The following is a 14,386-nucleotide window of genomic DNA, read 5'->3' as shown; positions in this document are numbered from 1 at the left end:
GATCCAAACAAACAATACTAAGTGAATTCATAGATGTAAATAAAAATAAGTTGCTAAGCTTTGAAGTGACCTTCTTAGAATAATATTGTATCTTTGGTGTGGTTGTCTGAATCGAAACAACTTTTATTCGTTTTTATGAATTGTGTTCTATATCATTTTCCAAGTCAATAAATAGTACCGAAACTATATTAATATGAATCTATTCTAGTGTTTAAATTATTTCCTAAAGGTGCTGAAGAAATGAAACAATAGTAGTATTAGTAGTGTGAGTAGTAGTAATAGCAGTAGTAATGATTTTATCATAGTTGTATATGCCAATTTCAGTGCATATCAGTATTCATACTGTAGTGTGTTACTGATGTCGGTAGGTATAAGTAGCATTCAGCAATAAAAGAAAAAATAATGCCTAGGGGTAGAAGATTAGAAAGATCAAAGTGAGGAGAATGAGAACAGAGATTGATTGGAAACGGAAGAACAATGAAGTGTTAGACGATTGATTGATATTTTTCAAATGAACTATGGGTTGTATGTTTCTTAGGTTTTACCACATGTGTGTTCTCATTGACACCAATTTTAAGAAAACGTGGAAATGCAAACATCTACTTGAATTCAATGAAGTAAAACACAAATCGCTAAAGTGTTATATTCACTCGGTGTTGTTTGATTGTATCTTTCCATTGTTCGGATTGCCTTGATTGTAAAACTTTTTTTTCAAGTGTCAGATCGAATCATTTTTACATTTCCAACTATCTATTGGATTGGCTTTTTTTTAAAAATTATAGAGTAATGGTTAGGAGTAGTTGCAGATATGGCAATGGAATTAGACTAATGACTACCATAACCAACCAATCAATAAGTGATGTTAGATATCGATGTAAATCAAATACGAACTGTAAATCACATGAAAATAACAAGACGAAGTTGCAAAGGAATAGTAATATACTAGTGGAATGAATAAATAGCTCATTGACTATCGACCATTAATTCGTCAACAGCACAACTTCATGCTAAAACTGATGTGCATAACAAAAGACAATATCATACTATGATGAAATGAACGTCCAATGCTTCGAAGTTTTCAGTGGTGTTTAGCTTAGATAGTTCCATAATTTCAATAACATTCAGCAATCTGCAAAACACCATAGTAACATTTTCTAGTTTATGAATGATGAATATATTAACTTCTAAGGGATAGGATCAATACTGTTAACATTTATGTCTCAAATCAACATACTATTCAATCACTTTTAAACATAGTAATCTACATAGAGTCAAATAAAAAAGTAGCATGCGGTGAAATGTTTCTGGTAAGAGTTTTTAACGAGTTAGTTTTCCACGGGATGTGGTCACTAATCCCATGATCAACCGTCCTTCTTTGTTCGGGCAGTAAGTCTAGAAGAGTTGCAGTCCAGGAAATAAAAATCAGATATGAATAGGATGAATAACAACCGGAAACAACCGCAAATGATTGCCCAGGACAGAGTTTGACGGAGAATACTAGTATGCGGCCTATGCTCCTCCACGAGGGATGACAAGCTTACGTAATTACGTTAGCACATCAGTATTAGCAATGGAATGATGATGTTTCAACCCGCGATTCGTTTTATTAATTTCTTTAAAGCCAAATCATTACTGACTAATCATACATTAAGCATCAAAGTAATCGATATTTACAAAAGACGTATAGATGATATATTCCTCATCTTTGACATCAAACGTTTACCTTAATGAAATAATAAGTAAATTTAATTATTGTCAAATACAAGTTGCTTACACTCTAGAAATAGAGGTAAACTCGTAATTTTTCACTGTGGCACAAAGTTGATGGTGATTTAAATTAAGTTCTGTGAAATTCATCCATTGTTCATTCAACCTTGTTTTGAAGCAGTAAAAACAAGTAGAGACAACACGTAAAATAACTAAAGATTACTCAGTTAGGGAACAGTGAAATGAAAAACGTTACTGGAATACACATTCGAATGATAGCAGTCAAGATCTCTGATCATTTAATCATAGACTCAATGTACACTTGGAAATCAGTCAGGTAAACAACTAGAAACATATGAGTGACGTCATAGGAAATGTTATTGTATAGAAAGAAATTTCTGTAGGGGAAGTATCCTAATTTCTTCTCAATATTCAAATCACTTTCTTTTGTTATGATACAACACACATGATAGTGTTTCAATCTTTATGTTGATTACCATGAATGCGATTCCAAATATCATTACTGTATATTATGACATCAGTTTGTACATTCATCTGGAATATCGGGATATATGTGAGTTAATTATACAACAGGTCAATGCAATTTAGATGTTCTTATACTCAATTACGTTACAATACTCGATATTTGCTTATTGCATCACTAACGTTCATTGTTCTAGTTTTAAGACATCACGCACTAAAACTATGAGAAAAGTACTGGTGATGAATCGTAGTATTTTTATTGTAGAAGTGGTTGGACATCTGACTATAGTTAGCGGGGCTTGAACGCGTCGGAATAGTTAACTCATTTAGTCATCGTGTCATCGAGTCTTCGTTTTGTTAGAACATTAGGTGAAAACGTAACCTCTCCAAACAAAGCAGGACTTGTCTTTAGTAAACAGTGACTCCAAGCACCACCTTGTATATATTGGTTATTGATGCAATAAAACCAAACAACAGAATGCCTCGTTCTTTTAGAAGTATAATCGGCATATAAATCTGAAGTGATATATTCATTTACATGTCAATTTAATAATTTTATTGCTTCATACCAATCATTAATCGTACTATACATAAATTCTTATACTGTCTAGAAGTTCATCTGAGACAAATTGCAGACAACACTGATGCCAAATAGTCGATTCATCATGATTACTTTTTGTTTGAAAACATAAATAATTACCAGTGTGAGGTTGTGGAGAATGTTTAGATTGACATCATGATTAGATCAATATCAGACCATCATTGAAACCTGGATGTAATGGATGGATGAGTCGTCCTAGTATAAGACTTCTCAACTGTGCAGATCCACAATCCATAACGTGAGAATCAATCTCAGTACCTTCGACCTCGCACGCAAACTTCTTAACCTTTACACCACTCAGTCAGTATTCATCCAACGGTGTTTATGTTGAACTTCAAACCATCCACGATATTGCGAGTCTCACAACACAACGAAAAATTCGTCCAGTGCATTCAATTTTTCAATAATGATCTAACTTATTTTTCTATTCATGACATCAATCAAAAATTATTGCCTATTGAAATTTCATACAGGAAACAATGTTACTTCATAGTGGAAATAACTACGAGAAAGAGTCAGTATTCATTTATGTAATAAAAATGTTTAATTGAAAGTAAAATTATGGTAAAGTTTACAGTTCACTCAAAACGGTTTCGTTATTGTTGAGACGTATGCTTAACGAACTTTCATCGTTGTCCCGGACAGCGTTATTCATCCTTACTTTATGTCAAAGTTCTCAAACTAGTTTTCAATCTCACTCTGAACTCCACTACACTTCACATAGCCCAATTACGTTAAACAAATGTTCACAAGATTACTATTACAAATAAGCAATTCATTTCAAAACCTTATTGTAAGACCGTTATATCAGGCCATTTCTTCTTCAAAATATACTTTTCTCTTTTGCATGTGCAATATGAAGTTTTAAATTAATTTAGTTTTGTTTACTTGTATCTTCCCATAGTTGTTTCGGACTGCAATTGATCAATTTCTTACTGGCACATGTGCATCATGCATTTCACAAACAGTCGCTATCCATCTTTGCTTATATACTTTGTGACTTAAGGCAATATCTGTGTAGTCAACACAGAATACACATATGCCAACAAGAAACTGATCAATTTAAGTCTTAAACAAAAATGAGAAGATATAAGTAAACAGTACTAAGCATGTCTTGGTAATAATCAAATAACTCAATTCTCTAGTTTCTCTAGTTTCATTATGACTATCAGATGTCCGTATATCCAAATATCGACTACTTAATCAGTTTATAAATCAACACCTTCTTGAAGTAAAATATTAGATAACAAATTTAAGTCATCTTAAATTTGATGTATCTCATTTGTTGATCTAAGTAAAGTTAACGAATTATGTAAATAATAAATTTAAATTTGTATGCAAATAGTTCAGATCATGATTCAATTGAATGTAGACCATTATGGGAAACCTGGAAGCACTGAACGGCTGTGTTATAAATTATGAAAACTTTATCAACTATTAGCATCGTATTGTAGACATTGTCCTTTGGTATTTTTCAAACTTATGTGATAATGAAGTGTTCCTTGTCAAATACCGCATTTCATACAGATCCTGGTGAATTACCACCAATTAAACTGCATTTTTGAAATCAAAATTAACTTGTTAACTCAGATATTGTATATTCATTTGAATGAGTAGTTTTCATTAAACTGTATCTATTGAGAATGATGAAATTTGTTGTCTATTTTCGAGTTAATACACTTGATGACCGGACACATATCTTATGCCCAGGTAATGAAATAAAGATTGGTCTACGACATTCGATAGATAAAACTATAACAGTTGAATTCATGAGTTGATTTAAGCTGAACTACACTGGAAGTCCATTTCATTCTAGTATGGGACTCTTCATCAGTTTGTATCCTATACGTGGACTAAATGGCCATCCAGTGAATTCACATTTTGCGTGGTGGCCTTGATTTATTCACAGACTAGTTGAACTTCGACAAGAACACCGTTGGATGCCGGCCAGATCAGTGGTCTATAGTCTAAGAGTTGGCGAGTAAACCTGAACGTCCGGGGTTCGCATCCGGCATGCAGGATTGTAGATACGCACTGCTGAAAAGTCCGGTACTAGGAGGAAAAAGCCATATATCTCATCCTGGCTTTCCAAGGTGATCTAGCTTTAATCTACTGATGAGTTCAACTGATAAATTACTACAACATCAACACATCCTTATTCTGATAATCAAAAATATAACAAGTATGCATTATAATTTCCATTGCCGTGTCAACTAATCTCTCAGTTAATTGCACAATACAAACAATAACAGAAACGTGTTCATTGTTATGGTATCTATTTAAAGCAAACCTTAATGAATGAAGAGACAATTACAGTGAATTTATTGAGAAATTAGGATCATATTGGACTATTAATCGTACGCCTACAAAATCAAGTCAGTAGTGGAATATTAATATCACAAAGCTATCTTAGTTTAGCAATCATTTAAAACCAGGTAGCAATGCATTACTGTTTAATTCAACCATAAGACTTCTTATCAGCGCGCGCACACGACTTCTCCCTCGTGGTTCAAATCAAGGAAATGAGGTAGATATACTGAGTTTGCGTCATTTCTATACCATTACTTACGATGAAAAATTAAATTTAAGAACCCTCGTAACATAGTCTACCACTACCAATGTTCTGCACCTTAAATTTAAATAATTTCAGTATTCGAATGGTTTGATAATAACTTTCTAGTTATATTTCAGTGGCTAGGAAATGAAGTTTTAGTAGTCACTGTAAGTGGTTACCCTTAAGAACAAACTGAAAACTCAATGAGCATACGTTTAAATAGAACAGAGGAACAAATGAAGATAATCAACACACTTGAAACTTGTTTGATCATGTAAAGTCAAAGATGAAACAATATATTTTTGAAGTCATGTACACGTAAGTTCATATGAAAAGACGTAAAAACTGTAATGTGATACCGCATAGTTTGTGTGCACATGAGTGTTAAGGCCGTATGTTGCAAACAGAGTACACTATAATTGTTTATATAAATAAGCAACGATGGACAGAGACTACAATTTGAATCCAGGATGCACATGTGCCAGTAAGAGATTGATCAATTGCAGTCCGAAACAACTATGGGAAGATACAAGTAAACAATACTAAGTTAATTTGAAATTTCATATTCCACATGCGAATGAGAATAGTATATTTTGAAGAAGAAGTGAAGTAGACGTTTGAGTGAGATTGAAAATTAGTATTTTATGCTTGTGTTTTTTATGACTGACAGTGACATGTGCAGATTTTCACTTGAATTCCAAAACTCTGTGTCACAAGAGTTATTATCATTTCTATTAGTGTAACATCGAAATAGAAGTTTGTTAACAAAATTACTTCGACAAATTCATCAACAAAATAACTAAATTGTTAGATTGTTTTGATGATAGTTTGAAGAACTTTGACATAAAGTAAGTTGTAATAACGCTGTCCGGGAAATCGATGAAAGATAGATGACTAAACCGTTCAGCCCAGACGACTCCGCAAAATCAAAAAAATATTTTGATTGAACTGTAAAACTTTACCATCATTTTACTTTCAATATTACATTTTTATTACATAAATAAATACTAAAACTTTCTCATAGTTATTTCCACCATGAAGTAACATTGTTTCCTGTATGAAAATTCAACAGGTAATAATTTTTGATGAATGTCATTAGTGGATCATTGTGTGTGATCGCTATTGAAAACCTGGAAGCACATGTCGACTATTTCGTTGTGTTGTGAGACTCGCAATATCGTGCATGGTTTGAATTTTGACATAAACACGGTTGAATGCAGGCCAGCTCAATGGTCTGGAGTTTAAGAGTTGGTCGAAGGTACTGAGTTTCATTCTTACGTGATGAATCGTGGATTTGCACTATTGAGAAGTCTTATAACAGGACGACTCAGCCATACATTACTTCAAGGTTTCAATGATGGCCTGACATTGATCCATTCATGATATCAATTTAGACTCAGGATTCTCCACAACCTTATACTGGCAGTTATTTATCTTTTCACCAAGAAAGTAATTATAAAGAATCGACAATTTGGCATCGGTGTTGTCTGCGAATTGTCACAGGTGAACTTCTAGACAGTATAAGAATTTATGTATAGTACGATTGATGATTTGTACGAAGCAATAAAGTATTCACTTATTACGTAAGCAAATATATCACGTCAGATTTATAAGCCGATTATCCTTCTGAAAGAACAAAAAAATTTGTTGATTGGTTTTATTACATCAATAACAAATATATACAAGGTTGTGCTTGGAACAATTGTTTACCAAAGACAAGTCTTGCTATGTTTGGACAGGTTAGGTGTTCACCCAATGTGCTAACGGAAGGAAGACTCGGTGACACGATGACTAAATCAACTAACTATGCCGACGCTTCTCAGTCTCGTTAACTGGAGACAAATGTCGAAGTTCTGAATAGGGAATATTACATTACGCAAGCAGCCAGCAGCACAAACTACAACAATGAGCACAGCATAAGAGTATATATACAGCATGAAAATGCCTTTCGGAAACGTTACAAAATAGCCTACTATGGGAGACAACTAAGTAATTTCGTTCAAGATCATCCTAGGTGAGAAATGTAAAATGAGCGCGAAAATGAATGCTTTTGGTGCAAAAGCAAGTTATTCGAATTTTTAAGGAAGGACGGTAAAAATAAGGCATTTGCCAAGTAACTTCTGCAGATATAACAGCCCCAATACAACTTAAATTCTTCTTGAGTAATTTCAAGTGGTACTTATCTTTATTACTGGATTCTCTCCTCTGGAGCCCCTAATCGCAGTTCACTCTTGCAACATGAACTAGTATCAATTTAATCTAATAATCTATCATACCTCCATCTGTTCCACTAATAAATGTTAAGCGTTGGTTATCGTTCATATCCAAATGCCTTGCTGCTCCTCTGTTTGTTTTTCTTTTTTTTCACTTCAGAATCTTGCTCTGAGGGTGAAGCTATGTAACTTCTGACATCTGGAACAAGCTCGACGAACGCGCTTTCCCAAGGTCATAGCTCGAACCGGGCGCTCCACAAGCCTAGTTTATAACAACTATAAACTTAAAAAGCTTCATTACATAAATACTTAACACGACCGAAACCCTAATACACTTTTTGTCGAGATTGGATCTGGTATGTAACGTGGACGTGATGCCCCTTTGGAAACTATTCTTATGAAAACACATTATATCTGAACGAATGAACTGCTATCAACTTTTATAGATTATAATTACCAAACAACCTTGCTTGTGATGCATACTGTGAACCAGTATATGTTGTAAATTGTAGATAATGCCTGTAAAAATGGCATGTACCTACTATTGCAGAAATATATTATTATATATTATATATTATATTATATATTCATTTCGTGATCAATCTACATAAGCTAATTTTAGCATTGTTTGTTTTACTGTCTGTCATAAACCTATTTTCGCCACACGCTAGTCAATAATGAATAAGAATAGAGATAGAACATTTTACTAGGACTGTTTTACTACCTTGGTGACTTAGGTTACTCAGCAGAACATTGTGACTAAGGTATATGCGTTAAACTTCAATACCATGAAGGTCTGTTGCATTTTGGTGAATTAGAACACAAATGGGAATAACCAAATGTATTTGAGCACAAAACTACGGAATCTCCCAGTGAAATTTGAGAATCGTACAATAATTCCATCATTCGCAAGATGTCTTACACTTCATTGTTTTTTTGTTTCTTCGCCAATCATTCTCTGTTCTCATTCTCCACACTTCGATCTTCCTAAGCTTCTGCTGTCAGGTATTTCGCTTCTGATTGACGATACGTACGTACTTCTACTATATGTTGACATCATCAGCGCACACCACAACCCCATAGGAACGATCATATCAAAACACTGACAAACCACCTGACTTGTTGACAAGCAAAGGGGGAAGATAATTATAGCGGAAGACTCTTTATCGGACTTAACAATTCAGCTTACTCAGAAAATGTACGTAATAAAATCGAAAAGAAAATCGAAGAAAAGATACGATCATAACATGCTAAAGAGACGGAAATTATTCTTTTAATTACACTTGTATTTACTCGTGAGGAGCATGGGCTCCCCACCAGCATTCTTCATCTAACCCTGTTTTGGGCAATCCCTTTCAGGTCTTTAATATCTCTATTCATCCTTTCTATGTTTGCTCCTATTTCACGAATTCATTTGTACCTTGTGGTTCACATTTCCGTTCCCCTTCACGATTTAAAGTTGGAGCTTGTCCCTTGATGCAGTTTGCTTATTTCCACAATTTATGTCCTATCCAATTTCAACGTCTTGTCCCAATTTGTCCCCCGGCTGGAAGCTGTTTTGTCCGCTCCCACAGAAAGGTGTTGTTCATGATATCCGGTCAATGGATGTTGAATATTTCCAGAGGACAACTAAATATATATACTATAACTTTCTTGACGGTGGTTGTAGTAGTTCTTCAAGTTTAGACTCCGTACAGTAAGACGGTCTGGACGTTTGTATTGAAGATTCTCATTTTCATATTGGTTGCCAGTTCTTCCATATGTCCTTCAATTGTAGTTATGCTGCGATATCCAGTGGATTTAACGCGGCTGTGCTTTTCAGCAGTTGCTCGAAGTATTTAACCCATCTCTTCCCGTATTCTTGAATCTCCATGATTAACTTTCCTTCTTTGTCCTTGATTGGTTTCTCTGGTTTACTATATCTCCCAGCTAGTTTCTTCTTCGTATCACATAGTCGTTTCATATTTCTTTCTCTTTCAGCTTTTTCTAGATCTCCCATGTATTTGTGCTTGCCATCTTTAATACTCTACTTCGCTTGCTTCTTTGCTTCTGTGTGGTCTGCTTGTTCCTTGACTTTCTCTGGTTGTGTTTGATTGTTATTTATTGCCGTCATCTTGTTCTTCTTTTCTTGAATCTTGTCCAGGGTTCCCATAGAGATTCATTCATTATTTTGATGCATGCTGCGACCCAGCACCTCCTGACACTTTGAGGTTAGTGATTCCTTGATCCATATTCAGTTCTTCTTCTTTCAGTAGATCCTGTAAGGCCTGAAACCTGTTGTTGAGAGTTATCTTGAATTCGTTCAGCTTCTCAGTGTTTCGAAAGAAGGCTGTGTTGAACCTTTGTAATGCTGTTTCCCCAGTTGTTCAGTGTTTCTTTAGCTTCAGTCTCATCTTGGTGACAAACTGGTGGTGATCTGGAGCTATGTCAGCTCCTCTCCTGATTCTCACATCCGCCATTGTCCTTCGGAATTTTTTTGTTAATGCAAATATGATCTATCTGGTTCTCTGTGGTGTTATCCGGCGATATCCATGCAGCTTTGTGTATACATTTGTGTGGAAATACTGTACCGCCTATAACCAATTTGTTGGAAGCATATGGATTTCCAAATCTCTCCTTATTTTCATTTCTCTCTCCTAGTCCATGTCGTCCCATTATGTATTCATATCCTGTGCTGTCCACTCCGACTTCAGCGTGTAGATCTCAAATCAGGATGAGGAGGTCTTTTCTTGTACACTTCGCTATGACTCATTGCAGCCTACAGTAGAAATAATCTTCATTGTCGTTGTTGCTATCATTGTGGGTGCATAACATTGCATAATATTCATTGTGATCTCCTTCTTCTTTCTTTTGAATGATGCTCTGATGATTCACGATTCGTGAGATTACCATTCTACAAGTGCTTTTTGTGCTTCCCTTGACAGCATAAGAGCAACTCCCTTAGTGTGTGCAGCATTTTTCTCTTCGTGATCAAAGTACAGTAGCATCTCTCTCGTACTTAGACTTTCTTGTCCAGCTTGTGTCCAATGAGTCTCTCCGATTCCAAGTACTGCCAATTTTTGTATTCGCATTTCCGTTAACATTTGACCGGTCTTCCTGGTATCAAATATTGTACGTACGTTCCATGTACATATAAAAATTGTTGCTCAGGTTGTTTGAAAGTGGCATCGACCTCGCGAATTCCGAAGAATCTCGGCTTTCATCCTGAGGCGTCATAATTCTTCTTTTAAATCCCAGGGCGAAGTGTAAACGGCCAGAATTGTTTTCTCTGGTTGGCGCTTTCTTAGCGTGTTAGATTTGCGCGGAATGGGGGCCCTAACCCCGTGCCTAAACCTCATCTTTTACACAAGTTTGAGACCGGCAATATCTCCAGAAGAGCTATTGGCGGATTTACAATAGACTAGAGACAAAAGTGAATGTAACGGTTTTACAAGCTTTGAATCAAATGAATTGGAGTCCCCGGAGATAGCTCCTGTAGTTTGTCAAGGCTTCTCGCTTATCGGTTCACATCATACATAACAAAGTTTAAATATGGAACAAATGACAGAAATAGTTTTTATAGCTTTTTTTGTTACTTTTTCAAACCTATGAGAAAAGGGGATTCCTGGAGATTACAATAATGTTAATAATTGAGTCAATTTTTGATAGACCATCATGGGAAAATTGGAAGCACTGAACAACAATTTCGTCGTATTATAGGACTTATTAGCAATGCGCATCAAATTTCAAAACGACAACATATCCGAAAAATAATTCATTCAACAATGAAATTGATAACCTTAACGTATATTTTATAGATAATTATCAGTATCACATAAGAGTTTCAATAACAATCATAACGATCGACATTTACGACCAATGGAACTTACACTACTATTGATAACTCTATAACAATACTACTACTACTGCTATAACTGTAGTAAACAAAACACATGTGAGGACAAACGAATGTATTTAAGCACATATTACAAACTATCTCCCCAAAATCTGATAACCATACAATAAACAGTTAATTTGCCAAATAACAATCAATTGTCTCAATCTCGATTGTTCCTTCCTTAAATATCAGTCTATCTTCTCTGATTTCATTGTTCATGCGCTTTATCCTTGTTTCTGCCAAAATACATCTTACGCTTGACCCTGACCATATACGTCGTATAAAGATGTAAGTAACATACATCACAGTTCTACTACAACCGCTATTATTAGTTCGATAGTATGTCTGACCACAAAAAACAAGCTTCAATTATAAGTATCTTGTTATTGAACTAGTTGGGTAATTCAGACACAGCTTAAGATAATTGATAACAATCAGATATATGTTAATAGGAATGAGATCTTATTATGTCATTAAACTATGTCTAAATATTTCTTATTATTCAGCCAATCATAGAGATTAGTTATCTATTATCATGACTTAACTAAGTATCATCCGATTTAGAATAAAAATAAAACCATAAAACTGCCGTTTACAATCTTCATGATGTTCAATAATTTTTGTCTTCTTCTGTTTCTTCTTCATCATTATATTTATATGAATGTACTTTTAGTAACGGTACAGGCATCCGTACAAAACAGTAAGTTGTCAAGACAATTTTACATAAACACACATTTTGAAATCTACAATTTTTATTGCTTGAATACCTAGTTGTTGAAACAAACAGTGAAGAGTTTAATATAAAGGAAATTTGTTGATATTTAAAAGTTTTAATATCTGTAAGACGATCTGCTGAAATATCTGAAGTTTATTGGTCTTGTTGTGTAAATATTTCGATTAGTCATCTATTTAACACACCAATATGTTGATTGAAATCATAACCTATTCAGGTGTGTTTGTCAAAAGTTTTCGACATTTATCTGTACAAAAATGTACAATCAGAGACATCGTGATTGTTAGCAATATTCAATGGAATGAATGAAAGTCATTCAGATTTGACTTCATGAACAATATAACATCCAGCCGTCGATCACTCAATATTTATCATCAGGATTGATCATGAAGTAAGTCAACGAAATTTGATGAAATACTTTATGCTGAGTTTTGTATATTTCAGAAAGTTTGCGTTTCTCTTTTTTCTTGATTGACTTTGATGATATATGTTGAGTGATCTTCAGTTATAAGTTGGCAGTTCAGTCAATCGACATGTAAATAATGTACATTCACTTCACTGTATGTTGCTGTCCACCACGATGTCTTGTATTGAGTTCTTTTTGCAACTCCTAAAGAGAGACGTCGTAGTTTTTTCATAAACGTACCTGAATAGTTTATGCAATTAAACGACATAATGATATGTTTAAACAAACAAGGAAACAGATAACTGATTGGAATATCCAGATGGTAAAAACAAGTATCCCTGATATTTAAGCGGGTTGCCCTGAAGTCTTTATTGCACCAAACACTTAATATTGAATAAAGCCAATAATTAATAATGATGATAATACTAACTCATTGGTAATATGGCAAAGCAAATGCTGCACTCCTATATTTGATGAACATATGGAACTCAAAACAATAGACATCTAATATCAAAGTCAGACCATTCAATACGAACGTCAAGTTAGTTGCACTATACAGAGGTAAAATTCGGAGAACTACCACGACCATCATCAAGAAGGTACTAGGAATTTTAAATTTTTGCATACGAAAGATACTAAATATCCTCTGATTGAATTTCATCAGCAACAACTTTTTGTGTGAGAATTTAAAACAGCTTCTAGCGGAGGGAGAGATTAGGAAACGACGTCATAAATGGGCTAGGCAAACATTCTGGAAATAACCGAAATGGATCACTAGACAACCCCTAGCCTATGATTGTGAATGGGAACGGAAAATTTTAAATCCAAAGAACACTGAACGCTGGTAATTGGAAGCAAACATGGAAGGGATGAATAATAACTGGAAAGAACTGGAAAGGATTGCTCAGGATAGGGTCTGATGTTAAAAGTCGGTGGGTGGCCTATGCACCTCCACGCAGAGGAACAGGCGTAAGTAAGTAAGTAAGTACGTATTGTTCATAATGTGAAAGTGTCTAGTTTACCACTGATATTGGATAATGTACCTGAGACATTGAAATCTAACGTTTTCTATATACTTTCATATGAATAAACTCAATATTCATAAACAATGTTAATTTAGATGTTTTGTCAAATAGTAAATTTTGTGTTTATTAGCAGACATTGATTCAAAACAAAAATCTATAATCAGAAAATGGAAAGAAAATAAGAGTAAGCTATTAGTTTAACATATTACTATGAGATAATTGGTTGAAGATATTTTTTCTCTGGTGTAACGTTTGTTGTTTTCACATTGACTCACTTACTTAATTACCTACTTACTGATTGACTTGCGCCTGTTAATTCTTTTGTGAAAGAATTTAGGTCACTCACCAGTATTCTCTATCCAACTCTGCCTTACGTAATGTTTTCTCCTTGATTAGGAAGACCTTAATATGTGAACTTATGTTTTCATATTTACTGAATGTATTCATAATTCATTGATTACTATGTGATGATCAGTGTCGTGTATATCAGGTCCTTCTTAGTGTAGATTGAATGTTATGTGGCTACAATGTGGCTTACATTCTAGGTGACTCAACCCTGTGTACAGTGTGTTGAGAAAAAGTGGTGTTTAGAGGATGTCAGCAGAACCTGAAACAAATGACATTGATCACCAATCAGTAATCAAATAATTGTGAATACATCTCAGTCCTACAAGTGATAAGTCGCAATCCAGTGATAACATCTGTGTCTGTGATGGTGAGTAACATGGAATTCATTCGGTAAGGAAACATTAGTTCCGTCAACATTACAGATACACCTTGCTGATTA

The sequence above is a fragment of the Schistosoma mansoni genome, assembly GCF_000237925.1.
Source record: "Schistosoma mansoni, WGS project CABG00000000 data, supercontig 0097, strain Puerto Rico, whole genome shotgun sequence".
NCBI lineage: Eukaryota > Metazoa > Platyhelminthes > Trematoda > Strigeidida > Schistosomatidae > Schistosoma > Schistosoma mansoni.
The sequence above is the reverse complement of the archived record's forward strand: the minus strand, read 5'-3'. Positions refer to the sequence as shown.